The sequence below is a fragment of the Vidua chalybeata genome, chromosome 4 (genome assembly GCF_026979565.1).
Source record: "Vidua chalybeata isolate OUT-0048 chromosome 4, bVidCha1 merged haplotype, whole genome shotgun sequence".
NCBI lineage: Eukaryota > Metazoa > Chordata > Aves > Passeriformes > Viduidae > Vidua > Vidua chalybeata.
In genome coordinates this window covers 26421614-26435732 of record NC_071533.1, presented here as the reverse complement: position 1 = coordinate 26435732, position 14119 = coordinate 26421614, and the positions used below count along the sequence as shown (strand labels likewise).

Here is a 14119-nt window from a genome sequence, read left to right as displayed (position 1 = left end):
TTAAGGTTGAAACCTCAACAGCCAACAGGGACACAAATTAATTTGTTCCAGTAGTGCCCAAAAATCCCAACCAATGTCTTTACAGTAATAAAAACTGAATGTAATCAAATATCTGATTTGATCACCTAAACAACACATAAGGACAGCAAAGAACTCTGGTTATTGTCAGTTTTTATTTTCCCACATTTTTATTAGAAAAAGAATTGTGTGGAAGTGTCACAATACATTAATTCCATTTCTGTATTTCCAGTATACAACTGCAGCCAAGACTACTTAGGACAAAACCTTATTTTAACTGCATTTACACTATTTCAGCTTAGGGTTCTCACAAGCACCCTAAGCAAGCAAGCACAGAAGGGCAGGTACACTTACATCCACAAAAACGTACTAGTTGAAGAGGAAGAACGTTTTGTTTGGTTTGGGGACATTTTGCTATCCTGGTCAGCTATTAAATATAGATCAGCAATCAAAAGAGCAGCACAGATCAGCAAACACACCCCAAGATATTAAGGCCAGAATGGACCAGAGAGGTTGATCCTATCTGATGTGCTGCACATGTACAGCATGGCAATTTCTTCACAAAGCTCAGCCTAAGCTGGAATTCCAATTTTCCCCCAGAAAGCATCTTTGCCTTGATTTAAAAGACTTTAGTAGAGGGATGTTGGAGATTCTCCATAAATCAGAGATGACAATAATAAACTAGCATAATCAAAAAAGGCCAGGTACTCTATTTTTCTTCTATGAGTTGAGCCAGATGATCTGCAGAGTTTAACCTGCTTAGATTAACAACTCTCTAGCCTCAAAAACATCTCCTATTTGTAGGTACCTGTAGACTACAAGAAGCTACTTAGATTGAAAACCTTCAGGCTTTTGTTGTAAAATTTCCTTTTTTCTCTCTGGAAACAATTATTGTAGTTTCTTTAAAGAAAACTCAAAACTTTCCAGTTTTCCAGCATTCAGAATTCCAGACTCAGTAATGTTACACTGGGAGACTAATACTCCTAGTACTCCTAAAACTCACAGTACCCTTCCCATACTCATCTGCCCCAAAATCTTTTGAATAAAACCTTGCAATAGGGTTCAAATACAGCCATTACTATCCTCATGCCTCTTTCACAATGGCCCCTTTACAGGACATACCTGTCATCTATATTCTCTGTTTCCAGATGGTAGAACTTATTTTTTACATCCTATAACTTTCTTTTACTTTTTTTTAAACTCTATTGAAACAGCACTGGTTTCAATAGAGTTTTGGTTTTGCTTAACTACTTTAAGCTACTGGTTTTGGTAGCTTACTGGAAAACCCTGGACATATTACTGTACCTCTAAGATGGAAATAACGACAACCTAGTTTCTGCTCACCTTTACATATTACATGGGATGCAAAGGAATCAATTTCAGCAAGGATACAGAGCTTCCTACCACTGACCTCTCCATCAATCAGCAAAGCCACTGGTCAAACATTGTTTGGGTAATCTGTGTATCTTACCAGTAATTGTATTTTTCTCTAGACACTGAGGATACAAAACCATAAACACTGGGAGGTAAGAGCTCTTACACAGCCACACCAACCGTGTGGCATCACTGCATTCAGTCTTTTTTGTGCCATCCTGTTTACAAATTCAAGACGTACATTTTAGGAGGTGTTAGAAACTGGCATGCTGGGAGCCCAGTTAGGCCTTACTTGTTCCCACCTCCAGTTTGCCAAACTTTAGAATTTTAAATGGATTACTGCACCTTTCACCGTGTCAGAGCTACTCCTTTACAAAAAGGAGGAGGACAGCTTTCAAGTCAATTTTACAAGGACAATTAGCTTCAAGGATAGAAATTAAAGATGAAATGCAACAGACACAACAGCAAAAGGTTTCACACCATGCAAGCATAATGACTGCTCACGAATCCCTTGCAACCAGAAAGAAAACAAACACTTCTTTCTAACCGTCAAGCTAACCTGCCATCTCATACCTCTGTTACATTATGTGTGATTACCCATTTCCTTACAAACCTGTAGAGCAGTCAGAGCTCGGCTTTTGTCAAACGGTGAATAGCTGAATTTCCTTCTGTTTTGAAATACCAAGCTGCCAGCCACAGGCAATTTCCAAGCTAATCAGTAAAATGTCTCTAGCACCATAATTTAAAAAAAAAAACTCTCACTTTTGTTTCATAATTTATGTCCTACAAGTAAAAGCAGTGCAATCACCTGTACATGAAAAGAATCAGAAGTAAACCATTTACTCTCTTCAAAGAACTTAACGACTCAATTATTTTTCCAAGGAAAGGCAGGCAAAGTCTAAAGCTCAGTGTTATCTCTAGAAGATTAAAGCAACAAATCAAAGAATACTTATTCTTTATTATTCTTTATAATTATTATCCAGGGCTTCATGTTAACTGTTAAAAGTAAATGACAGGCCACACTGTAGAGACTCATACTCCTGTTCTGCCTAGAGTCAAGATAAGCCAATCCAAACCCTGAGCTATGGGAAAATGATATCAGAGGCACTTCAACAGCTATTTCATACCTATATATTTAGAGAGACCTAGATCTATCTCTATGTAAATATATATATATATATATATATATATATATATATATATATATAGCCTTCTCGTCCTTGACTTAAATTAGAAAAGCCTGAAAACCAGCTGGGTTTTGGTCAGTGAACTCCCCAGTTCACTTCAGAATTCCCTTCCTGTAAGGAACAAAATTATTATTTTGTCTTGATTCAACTTGATCTATTTCTGTTTTGCTGTTAAACTGTGCTTGTTATTTTCAGAACATTAACATTTGCATTGCATCCTCACTATCTGGAATCTGTAACTCCTGGAAATGTGGCATCTAGTTTTCCAAAAGTAGCAGAGCATTATTCTTACCAACCAGGAATACAAATGCAGACACTGCAACTACATTCATGGATCTCCCAAAGGGCTTTAGGACCCCAAAGATTACTTTTTTTTTCTTTAAAGGAAGTCTCTTACACACTTCTCAGGGTGCCGAACAACTGCATATTGGGAGAGATTCATAACATATCCCACCACTCACCCAAATCTACCTGACCATAGTCATCAAAATACTAAACTGACAAAAGGAAGAAAAGAATCTCAACCCTTGGAGCTCCTGAGCCTGCTAACAAATTCCCACTCAGTCTTGAGAGATGGCAGGCACACAGACAGTCCTTGCATTACCAGCTGGGGACCCACTGATGCTTTCCACTCTCAGCTCAACATGGCATATCAACATGTGGGCAAAGCCAAGGAGCACTAGGGGAATACCTGCAGAGAAACAGCCTTGTTAGGTCTATGAGCCATCTAACTTCAATGGCTTGCCCTGTGCAACCTATAATCACATCACTACAGGCTACCTGAATAGAAACATCAAGAAAAGCTGATAAGGGATCTTTTAGCTCAGCATCAGTTTTGCACATACCTTCAATTTACACAGGACAGAGAGCTCCCACAAGGCAATACTCACATTTTCTGGTGTTCCACAGCATTTCAGCCCAAAACAAAGCAATACTTCAGTGAGAGCATGGTAGACAGAGAAAGGAAGGGAGCTGCTGTAGCTATAAAATGGCTCAAGCTTTCGCAACATGTTACAGGTCTAAAGGTACAAAATCGAGGTACGTTGTTCTAGCAATGGTGTTTGCATTTTCTGTACTGTTTAAGTCTATAACAGGGAGTTCAGCAGGGCAAATGTGACCAGCATCACAACACCAACCTAGAGCACCACAGCTTGCTGCTTTTCTCTCCGCAGCTCCTTCTGTACCTTAGCCTTGCCTCCACACCGGTGCCACCATTCCTGCAGCGACACCTCCCTCTCACTCTCAATTTGCATTTTAATAACCCAGAGACCCCACCTATATTTTGCTACTATCACCTAAATTTTACAGGTATTCTGTACAGCCTGGATTTACTCTAACAGTGCCTGGGATGTCAACAAAAATAAACTGCAAATTATGGGGTTCGTTTCTTTGTTTCTAGACTTAACATTTGAATCTTAAGAGCAATCCAGGGTGGGCAGACCCTCCATAATAAGGGTATAAGCAACCTTTCTGCTGGAGCTCTGCAGGGCAGGAAGGACAGATGCTTGGGGCAGGAAAAGAAAGGCTTCAAGGAAGCTCTTGGAAGCACTGCTGTCAATTGTCAGTAGTCTTGCAACTCTCTCAGTTTGCCTGGTGGTGCTCACAAACATAGTTCCATCTCTCCACACTCTCCCATAATACTTTCATCCCAGGTGAGACCATTTCCACATCATGTTCCTATTATCAGGATCATGAAAGCCAAGCAGATAAGTACAACAGAACCATTTCCCTTCACTTTCTTCATCTGAAGAGTAGACCTGCTTTTAAGAAATGAGATAGGAAACAGCTGACCTCAACTGCTGTGTTTCCAGTTGTTGGTACTTACTCAATTTTATTATTAACATGACAATCTCTTTTGAAAACTTTAAAAGATGAGATTCAACCACTTGCCTGCAGACCATGGGGTCAGGCAATTAAGCTGTAGAAATTCACCCATGACCATGTATTTTTTATAATACATGTAGTAAGTAATTAATCTATTTACTTTTTCTTTTTTTTCCCAAAGAAAAATACCATGAGAAGCAATAGCCAGATGACAAATTTGAGCATATAAAAATTCTTAAAAAAATACAAATGCATTTTGCATATTACGCATTTCTCAGAAATTATACAAAATGCAAATGGTACTGAAATTTCTTAAGTGAAACACTTCAGCCCAGAAGCTGCCTGCCACTTCTCTGATAGCTATTTCTTTGTCATAATCAGGCAAGTTGTTTTGACAGTTTCACTTCTATGTTGACTATAAATGTGTGAATATTTCATGGATGATTGAACTGGAACAACTATCAACAATATCCATCAGCTTGGAGCACGAAGATTTAGCCATGGTCCAATGTGCTGAAAACCTGTATTTACTTTACGCTGTTTAATTCATTTGGATTTTATAAAGTAACTGTAAACTACCTGACTAAATTAACAATGTACTTCATGAGCTGCATTTAAACAAAAAGGAAACAGCTCAAATGTAGAAAAGAGGAAGGAAGAGCTTTCTGAAAATTAAACTTGAACAAGAGCAAAAATTCTTACAGGGCTGCAGTTTTCCTAGGTCTCCATGGAGTGCTTCTTCCTTAAACCAAACCAGCTTTAGTTCACGTTGCTGTTTAGTTCCTGCCATGGAAAAAGCCACGCTCTTGTCTCAGTACAGCCAATGTCTGATGAGCAGCTGCTCTGGTAGCTCCTGCACTTTCAGCCTGTGACAGACAGCAGCTGATTGACACCTGCCAAGGAAGGATAAAGGAGCGCCCTGAGACAACCCTCAGCAGCTCCTCACTCCACGTTCTCTGAAAGATGCCTCTGCTTCAACAGCCTGCCCCTACGTGGTAATCACAGCTGGCATCTGAAATATGAGATGGAATGGGCACCTGGCATCTTGGTCCTTTCCATGACTTTATTTGCAACTGCTGGGTGCTCAGGCACAGACAGCACAGAGCACCTCTGCACAGAACATAACAGCTGCCAGTATCTGCAGCTCAACCACAGAGCAGTGAGCCTGCCAAAAGATGTTTTAGAAAAAACTGCTTTGCAGAACAGGGGAAGGTTGGAGGCAGGAAATATATTCTTATCTTTAGAGAACTTTCAGCTAATTTGATCATAAGACTCTTCTTCACAGTGTAATTGACTGTCTCTGAATCTCAGACAAGTGCTGCAGGCAGGGAAGAACAATTAACTTCTTTATCAACTTTGAAAAACCAACACAGCTTAAATAATTTAAGTTACTTAAAGGTAACATAGAAAACTTACGGTAGAGGAAAGAACAAATCTGGTTTGTCTGAGTGTCATCTCTGCATCACACATGACAGAGTGCTATGTGCTTCCCTGTACTAAGCCTCAGCAGAAAAAAAAAACCCTATTAAGATAAATATTACATTTTAAACTATCCACATACAACTTTTTAATTTTAAATCGTTGATGTCTAAATCTATTTCTTTTTTAAGTGCATATTTTTTTTAATTAATATTTTTATCAAGGGCCCTCGTTTGTTTTGAGTGTTGTCAGAATGTCTGCTGCCTGTATTTTGAGGGCATAGCAGATTAGCTGTGAAGAAACAAGAAACACATGAACACCAAGAACTGCTCTTAAACCCTCCGAATGGCCCAACAACAGTCCAGCTAGCTCAACAACTTCCCAAAATCCCTTAGGGGTACCCAAGGACGAATGAGAACAAGGAAAGAATGTCTTCACTCCCTTTCACAGTCCATTTTACAGGTTTCCACTCAGAAAGAGCAAAATACAAATACCTTTAAAGTGGCTATCACAAAATGCAGCAGCTTGACATCCCTGCCACGCTCTGATTCTGCTTTGTCTCACAACTATCACTGCAATGATCACATGTACTGAAGACGTTCAGCAACTTGTGTTTAGGAGATCAAATTTCATAAGCTTCAGCTCTTTTGTCAAACATAGAAACCAGCTGCAACAAACATAAACAACAAATGCAGCACAGAGGGGCTGCACACACAGCAGCCAGCTCTGCTCCACACTCTGGCCTGCTTCAGGTAGGCTCCTGTCATTCCTGCATGCTTCAGGGACCATAAACAGCAGAAAATGCAACTGGCACATACATTCTCAAAGAAGAACATCAAGGAAGAGCAGAAAAAGTCTTCAAAAGAGTCCCTGGCAAAGGAGGAGAAGCTGTTATCACCTGCAGCTTGCTGTCTCCTGCAACCACTGCCTTAGCATTACGATTGCCTGGCAGTTTTTTCAGAATCCTAGGGAAATGCTATAGATCCAACATCCTCAGCTGACCCAGAAAGCTTTTGAAGCAGATCCAGCAGCAGCCAGACTGCTGAGGATTTTGCTCATCTCAGTGAGACACCAAGATGTCCACATTGTGTGGGAGAGGGAAGGATCAGCACTACCAGTGAGGTCACTGCTCTCTGGTGCACAAGTTACAAATCAGAGAACTTGGGAATATTATCTATGTTACTTTGAAGTAACTTAGATTATTTAAACTGTGTTGGTTTGTCAAAGCACATAAAGTAACTGTTCTTCCCTGCCTGCAGCAGTTGTCTGAGGATCACAGACAGAGGTGTTCAATTATACTGTGAGGAAGAGACTTATAATCAAATTAGCTGGAAGGGCTTTAAAAGATAATCACTTGTGAATGAAGTGATGAATTAGTGAAATCATGTTAGACTAGTCTGTACAAAGAGGATTGAGCTCATTTGACATATTTGTTTGCTTTCATTCACAATAAGCTCGTTAAATAAAGTTTCGTTTACAGAGTATATTGTCCTCTAAATTTGAGAGATTGAAAAGGATTGTGACACTCCTTCCCCCAGCCTATTGTTCAAGGATGAGAAGAGAGCGAGGAGTTTGTCAGGTGTACGTATAAGCATTTGTCTGTAGAATCTAAGACAGCACAGTTAACTCTAGATGAACACTAGATTCAAACAATGCTGACAGCTCGCGTGACTAATGTCATGGGATGAAGTCAGGCTCAATAGATACCTCTCATCACCCTAAAAAGAAAAGATATTCATTGCTACACATTGACTAGATAGCCACCTGGGATGTCATGCGTAGGATACCCAAGGTTTCCACTTCAGACATAGCCCCAACTATATGCAGAGTTCTTTTTATTTTTTGTGTATGTGCTTATACCTCTTATGCTTGTTAGATTTATGAACACCATCAGTCACTGCTTAGACAACTTATACATATTTAATTCTTACATTTTTCCTCATAAATTAATCTGTACAGCTTCTGCCCATTTACTGCTTCAAAGTTCTCTTCAATGACCGCTGTCTTTATAATATTTCAACTCCTGTAGTACCAGCACTCTTCTTCTCTTGTCCCCTGAAACAACAACTCCTACACATACAACACAACTACACTGACATTTCCTACCACCCTAGCATATTCACAGGGATTCCTCATTTAAAACCCTTATTCAGGACTGCCAAAATTCAGTGGGTTTCCTCACAGGGAGATAGGGAAGAGCATGACAAAGGTATTACATTCCTCTTTTTCTTTTGACCAGCAATTTTTTGTCTAGCACTGACATAATGCCAAGTTAAATGGAATATAAAATTACTTCAAGTTTATTACAACAAAAATTACTAAAGAAACCCTACATTAATCTTAACAAAGCCTCTCACCTTTCAGATTATCTTTCAACATCTATGCCATTTGATTTCACTGGGACACAAAAGGAATTTACAGTTATTAATCTCTTTTATCAAATGGCCTTGTTTTCAGCACCAGTGAAACAGCACAGCCTGGGAAAAAACCAAAACCATCAGCCACTTCAGAAATTCATCTTGTGTTCTGCCTATGCAAAACATAAGGTACACATAAACATAGTCTCTCTATTCAGCAGCAGCAGCTGCAGGGTGATGTTGGCAGCTGTGTTAAGACACAGCAGGTGTTGCTCTGCTGCTGCTGCTCTTCCCCTTCCGTGTAACACAGATTCTGGACCTCTGCAAGCACATTAAGGATTACAGTCCAGAGGGAGAAGCCAGAGTGACCTTAAGGGCAAACTCATGGCCATACCTGCAAAAGTCATGTATGATACAGAGAGGCCTTGAGTGATTACCACAAATTCAAAACTTAGCCCTATACCAGCCACTGTGAAGAAAATTACCCCACATGAAACCAGCTGTGCTACACCAACTCTACAGCTCAAGCAGAAACTTGTTTTCTGTTGATTCTCAATAAATACTCAATGTATTCTAGTTTCTTTCTTAAAGGAACTGGAAATTAACTGTCCTTGCTCAAGAAGCAGGACCCTTTGCAGCCGCTTCCCTGGAAACCTATGATCTGTGCATGGTTTATTACCTCATTATACCGATGGCTGAAGAAAAATGAGACTCTAAGAGCTGTCTGCTGCTGGTAAATATTTAACTACCAGAACCATGCCAACAGACTTTTCAGCTTGATTCTCCCTAACTTTATTTCACAATCATGCTTTCCTCATCCCTTATGGCCTGGAGCTGAGAGTATATCGTATTTAGCACATTTCTCCTCTAGGGTGTGAACGGATCCTACTAATATATTATGACAGCATTTGCACTAAAATGAACTTCAGTCACTCTTATCTCTTCAGATAAAGAATTATCTGAATGTTTGCTCTACACTTGTTGCTTTATGAGCTTGAGCTTCACAGATTAGAAAAACTTTTCCCAATTATTAACAGAGGGAGAGAACCGTGCTTAGCCTCTGAAATTGTTTGAAGGGGACAGAGGGGTGGCATTTCACAGTTATGGACGAAGTGTTATACAGCTGGGCATAGACCAAGGTGAGGAAGGGCAGATGTGGAAAAAGTCATCAGGCAATTCCAGGGCCCAGTAGCTAGAGGAAAGAAAAGTATCAAGTGTAGAGCAGCCCCAGCCTTTGCACCATTCTGAGGATGCAAGTCAAATCCTGGCCACTCTTTGTTCCAGCTGTCTGTTCCAGGCCCACAGCTCCTCCACACAGCAAGAACTGCAGGAACAAGGCACCTCCTTCTCTAAGGAGTTTGAATGAGAGGGTGGCTGTCATTCCAACTATCACTTCTCCCTCTTCCTCCTTTTTATCTCTTCAGTCTGTTAAAATTACACTTAGCATATCCAGTTTAGGAAAAAGAGTCAGTTGAATCCTCTAAACCTCTGGTCCTCAGGTCAGCATTCAAAAGTGGAAGGAAATCACCGGAGCAGCTCGCCGAAAAGAACAGGCACTAAAAAACCCTAAATTTGGAGTCACAGGGTCCTAATATGTAAAGCTATTTTCTAAGAAAATTGACTACATTCATAAGGACTAGAATGCTACAATGGCATCAGATACAAAGGGCCAATATGAAATACACTTCTGGATACATCTGTGGGTCTAAGCAACATTGCAATTTCTTTTTATGCCTTTTATGTGCCACTGCAAAACAAAGGACAAAGCAGCTTTCTTTCATAGCACTGATATTCAACAAAAAGCTCTAGTTAGACTGTTTTCAGCAGAGGAAAGTTGATTGTTTTAGTTTTTTTAATGAGGATTTCAAACATCATTTATTTCTGTAATTCCAGCTCAACTGTCACCAGCACAACTATCACCACTGCAAGAGTAATGCCAGGACTGCACTCCCAAATATACCTTCAGATCCATGGCAAGCAGTAGGTCTCATTATTATACCAGCTGTTTTATTTCTGTATTGCACTAAAAATACAAGACTCACACAGCAGGCATTTTATGAGCATGAGTTAAATTTGCTTTAGCATTAATAACAACAAAACAGTTGATTATGTTGCATTTGGCAGTGGGCAAGGAAAAATAGCTTCCAGTTTGACCTCTGTCCTTTCTACAAAGTAGACATCAGCATCCCATGGTGCTGGTGCAAAAAGTGCTATGGCTAGTGCTGAAGGCCATGCTGGCAGGCTGGCACAGGGCCAGCATCCCAGTGCATCCAGAGTCCTCATCAGTTCCCAGCTCCTGACTCGCACAGAGCTCTGAACAGAAACGGAGAGCCGCTGCCGCACATAGAGGCAAGATATTGCCAATTAACTGGCTGGCAGCATCTTTCTTCTTTGAGAGACAGCACCTCTGGCACCCACTAAGTACCCATCAGAATTCTTAACCTCTGCCTTAGTAAAGAAAAAGACAATTTGACTTGCCAAAAGAAAACCTGATGTGCTGTTCTTGACAATATGCTCACCTGGATTCACAGCATCGCTGAATAGATGTGGTTAGTGTCCAGCTGGCTCAAAACCACATTTAGCTCTTGCCTCTGTAATTAAGAACTTAAAGATGCGGTTATATATTTTTAAAATGTTTTCACATTAGCTCTGCCAAGGCACTGTAAGCATTAAAAAGCACTTACTGACACAGCTATCATCAGGAAACATCTCTACAAAGACAAAGGGTGTATTTCTATGTGAGCACCTTAGCTATTACTGCTGGCTCAGAAGTATCTAATTTTAAGAAAACCGATAAACTTTTCTTCCCCATTAATTTAAGTCATTAGCTGCAATACAGAAAATGATCAATGAATAGACATGGAATAGGTTTTCCAGAGAAGTTGTGGATGCCCCATCCCTGGAAGCGTTCATGGCCATGTTGGATGGGGCTCTGAGCCCCTCCATGGTCCAGTGGAAGATGTCCCTGCCTATAGCAGGGGGGTTGGAACTAGATGATCCTTGAGGTCCCTTCCAACCCAAACCATTATATGGATCTATGATGATAATATGCTATTCTAAGTATTTTAAGCCTAGAACTTTCACAGTAAACAAATAAATGTCTCCTGCTTGTCAAAGTGGACACAAAAAGGATTTATAATATAGTTATAGCAGCAAAGCCTCTCAGTATAGCAATAGCTCATACGTACAAAACAGGTAAATAATTACACTGATTGTTTTTCCCTTCAGACTAAGATTAACACCAGCTCCTTGGTTTTTTCCAAATCTAGGACTTTGGCTGTTTGTTACATGTTTCAAAAGGTATAAATTTAACATTTTTTTTATTTATAATAAATCATGCTAGTACAATTTATTGACTTCTGTTATGTAGAAGAGACTGAACACTATAAAATTGAAAGTATTTTTAATTTTTGAATGAGACCAAAAATACTTTGACAGAAAATACCTGAAAAAATACCAAAGCAATAATCAAACTCCCTTTGTTGTAAAATCTATTTGATGCTGAAACCCTTCCATTCTTCCATTCCCTTCTGAAATAACACCATTTGCATTCGGTCAAGCCAATCTTTAACTTAGGTCACTACTGCTGACCAAGTTAAAAAAAATTAAATTAAGAAAGTCCAATCCCAAGGAGTAAAATATATCCATCAGCAATTCACTCACACACACGCACACACATACTCCAAATCTATTTATGTCAGCCCTTCTGTCATTGCTTGTCTACAGGATAAGAATCTCAGTTTTTATAAAAGAACGTATTATCCTCTTGATTGTGAAAGAGCTTGAAAAAAACCCCACTATCCAAATACATCTAAGGTTCAAATCTCAGTGGAAGGCAAGTACAAAGAACCATAGTATTTTGTTTAGCAGATAAGTGCCTAAAGTTTCTGAGAAGTTATGACATTAAAGAAAAATACACATACGCAAAATATTCAAGGAGCTGCTTGCCATCAAGTGACTGAAGCAGACACGGACGACATTCATCCGTAGAAATACAGAGAGGAAAAAGGTTTCTGTACCCTATAACCTGCTTTGGTTAAGAATTTTTTTTTTGTTTGTTTCTGTTACCTTGAAAATTGGACACAGACAAAAAGTTGCATCCTGAGGCAAGAGCCTCAAACAAGCTCAGGCTCACTGCTCTCTTCCCCAGCCGGTGATTAGGTGCACACTACATGCCCCCCACACAACACAGAAGGGTTTCTGGTCCAGGTGCACCATCACACTGAGAGGCTGTACACAGCTTCCAGGTTCACAGCTAGCCTCTCCATATGGACAGCTTTTTCTGGATATTGCAGCCCACTCAGAACAAGACACAGTGAAAAGCATAATCATGCCCACAGAGCCCAATCTGCATATCCAGGACCATCTGCAATATGAAAGCAGATACCCAGGACTATTCCATCTCACCATCCTTCTTAGTGAAATGGAGAAAATGGCATCGGCCAGGCTCTCAGACTGTCTTGTTGCTTTGTTGTCAGGAAGAAAGACAGTGGGAGCTGACCTGAGTTCCCCACAGTCACAGAGTAAAAGGATCCTTGTAAATCTTTCTCACATTATAAAACTTCTTGAAAAGAATGCAGTCTGCAGAAGCTACAGCAACATACTGAGTCCTAAAGGCCTTTATTATGAGCATTTTCCCGGAGTGCAAAATAGCGTCTGGATGGCTTATTAGAAGTCTACAAAATTAAAAAAAATACCTGATCAACAAGAAGTAAGGAATAGAGATTCATAACCATCTTTGCAACATATCATCCTTGAAGGAAGTACAAGGGAAAATACAGTCACAGTCTCTTTGATACCACAGAATTTCACTGGGATACAGTTTCTCAGTGTTCCAGTTCCAAGAGCGAGGATTTGATATGGATAAATAAACATCATTTAAAAAACTCCTTCCTCACTTGAAACTGGTAAGTATCTGCAAGTTGTTTCCTCCTTATGTTTATTTTCTTTTACTCTCTGAATGAGTGAAACTCAATTTAAACCCTACTGCCATGTTTACCTGTTGCTGCTGCAGGCTCTGAGGCAACATGCAAACACTACTGAAATTTAAACAAAGGTATTAAGTAACACTATCAAAAATAACTTAAACAAGAAGGGATAGTCTGAATAGTTAGTTCTGCACTGATCAGAGCTTATAAATACCACAAAGTGCATGTTACAGTAGACAGAGCATGCTACAACCAACCAGCAAAAATGTAGGTGAACTTCTCAGTAAATATTGATAGTCTGGGCTAAACATAAGACTCCAGTAATTCTGTGCTTTCACCACTGCCTTCGAATAAGTGTTGTTCCACATTTCTCTCTCTCTGAATATGTGCTGTTGGGCTTCAAACCTATTTCCCTGAAGTCAGACACACTGGATTTTTCTGCTTCTGTCAGCGGAGGGCAGACAGGGAGAGAGCATGAAAGCAGGGAACAAAACAAAAGTTCCTCCAACTGCAGCTTCCCCCTGAAGTGGATCCCTTGAGAACACCAAAAACCACATCATGACCCCAACACAGGCTGAGAAAGCAGCACTGCAGGGGTGTGACCCTCACCCCTGAGCAAGGCTTTGAGCTGCTCTGGAACGTAAGAGCAGTGAGGTGCCTGGAGCAGGAGCTAGAGGCACACTGAGGGCCAGCTGCATTGGGCTGGGCTATTTCTGTGGTCAGCAATGCTAAATGTGATAAACTAGCTTAGGGGTTTTTTTCAAATTTTAAATGACACACACTCTAACTTCTACAGCAGCAAGCGAGGCCCTATGACACCAGCAGCCAACTGATTTAAATAGAATGTGTGACCTGCCATCCCAGTTTTGAGTCTGGCTGCAGAGAAAATAAAAAAGCAGTAGTAAGGTGGATCCTCTGTCGGCTCCAGGCCTAGGAGTAGCTGCTGATTGTTTTTTATGATGGCCATATGGAGTATGGATGTGCATACGGAGTGTTTCAAATTTGTGCTACG

General features: G+C 40.2%; 1 protein-coding gene across 2 annotated transcripts in view; it reads right to left on the bottom strand.

Moving 5' to 3' along the window:
* The window catches only part of MCUB (mitochondrial calcium uniporter dominant negative subunit beta), a 45573-nt gene that overhangs the window by 20905 nt on the left and 10549 nt on the right, over window positions 1-14119 (bottom strand). The gene's annotated exons all lie outside the window — the stretch shown is intronic.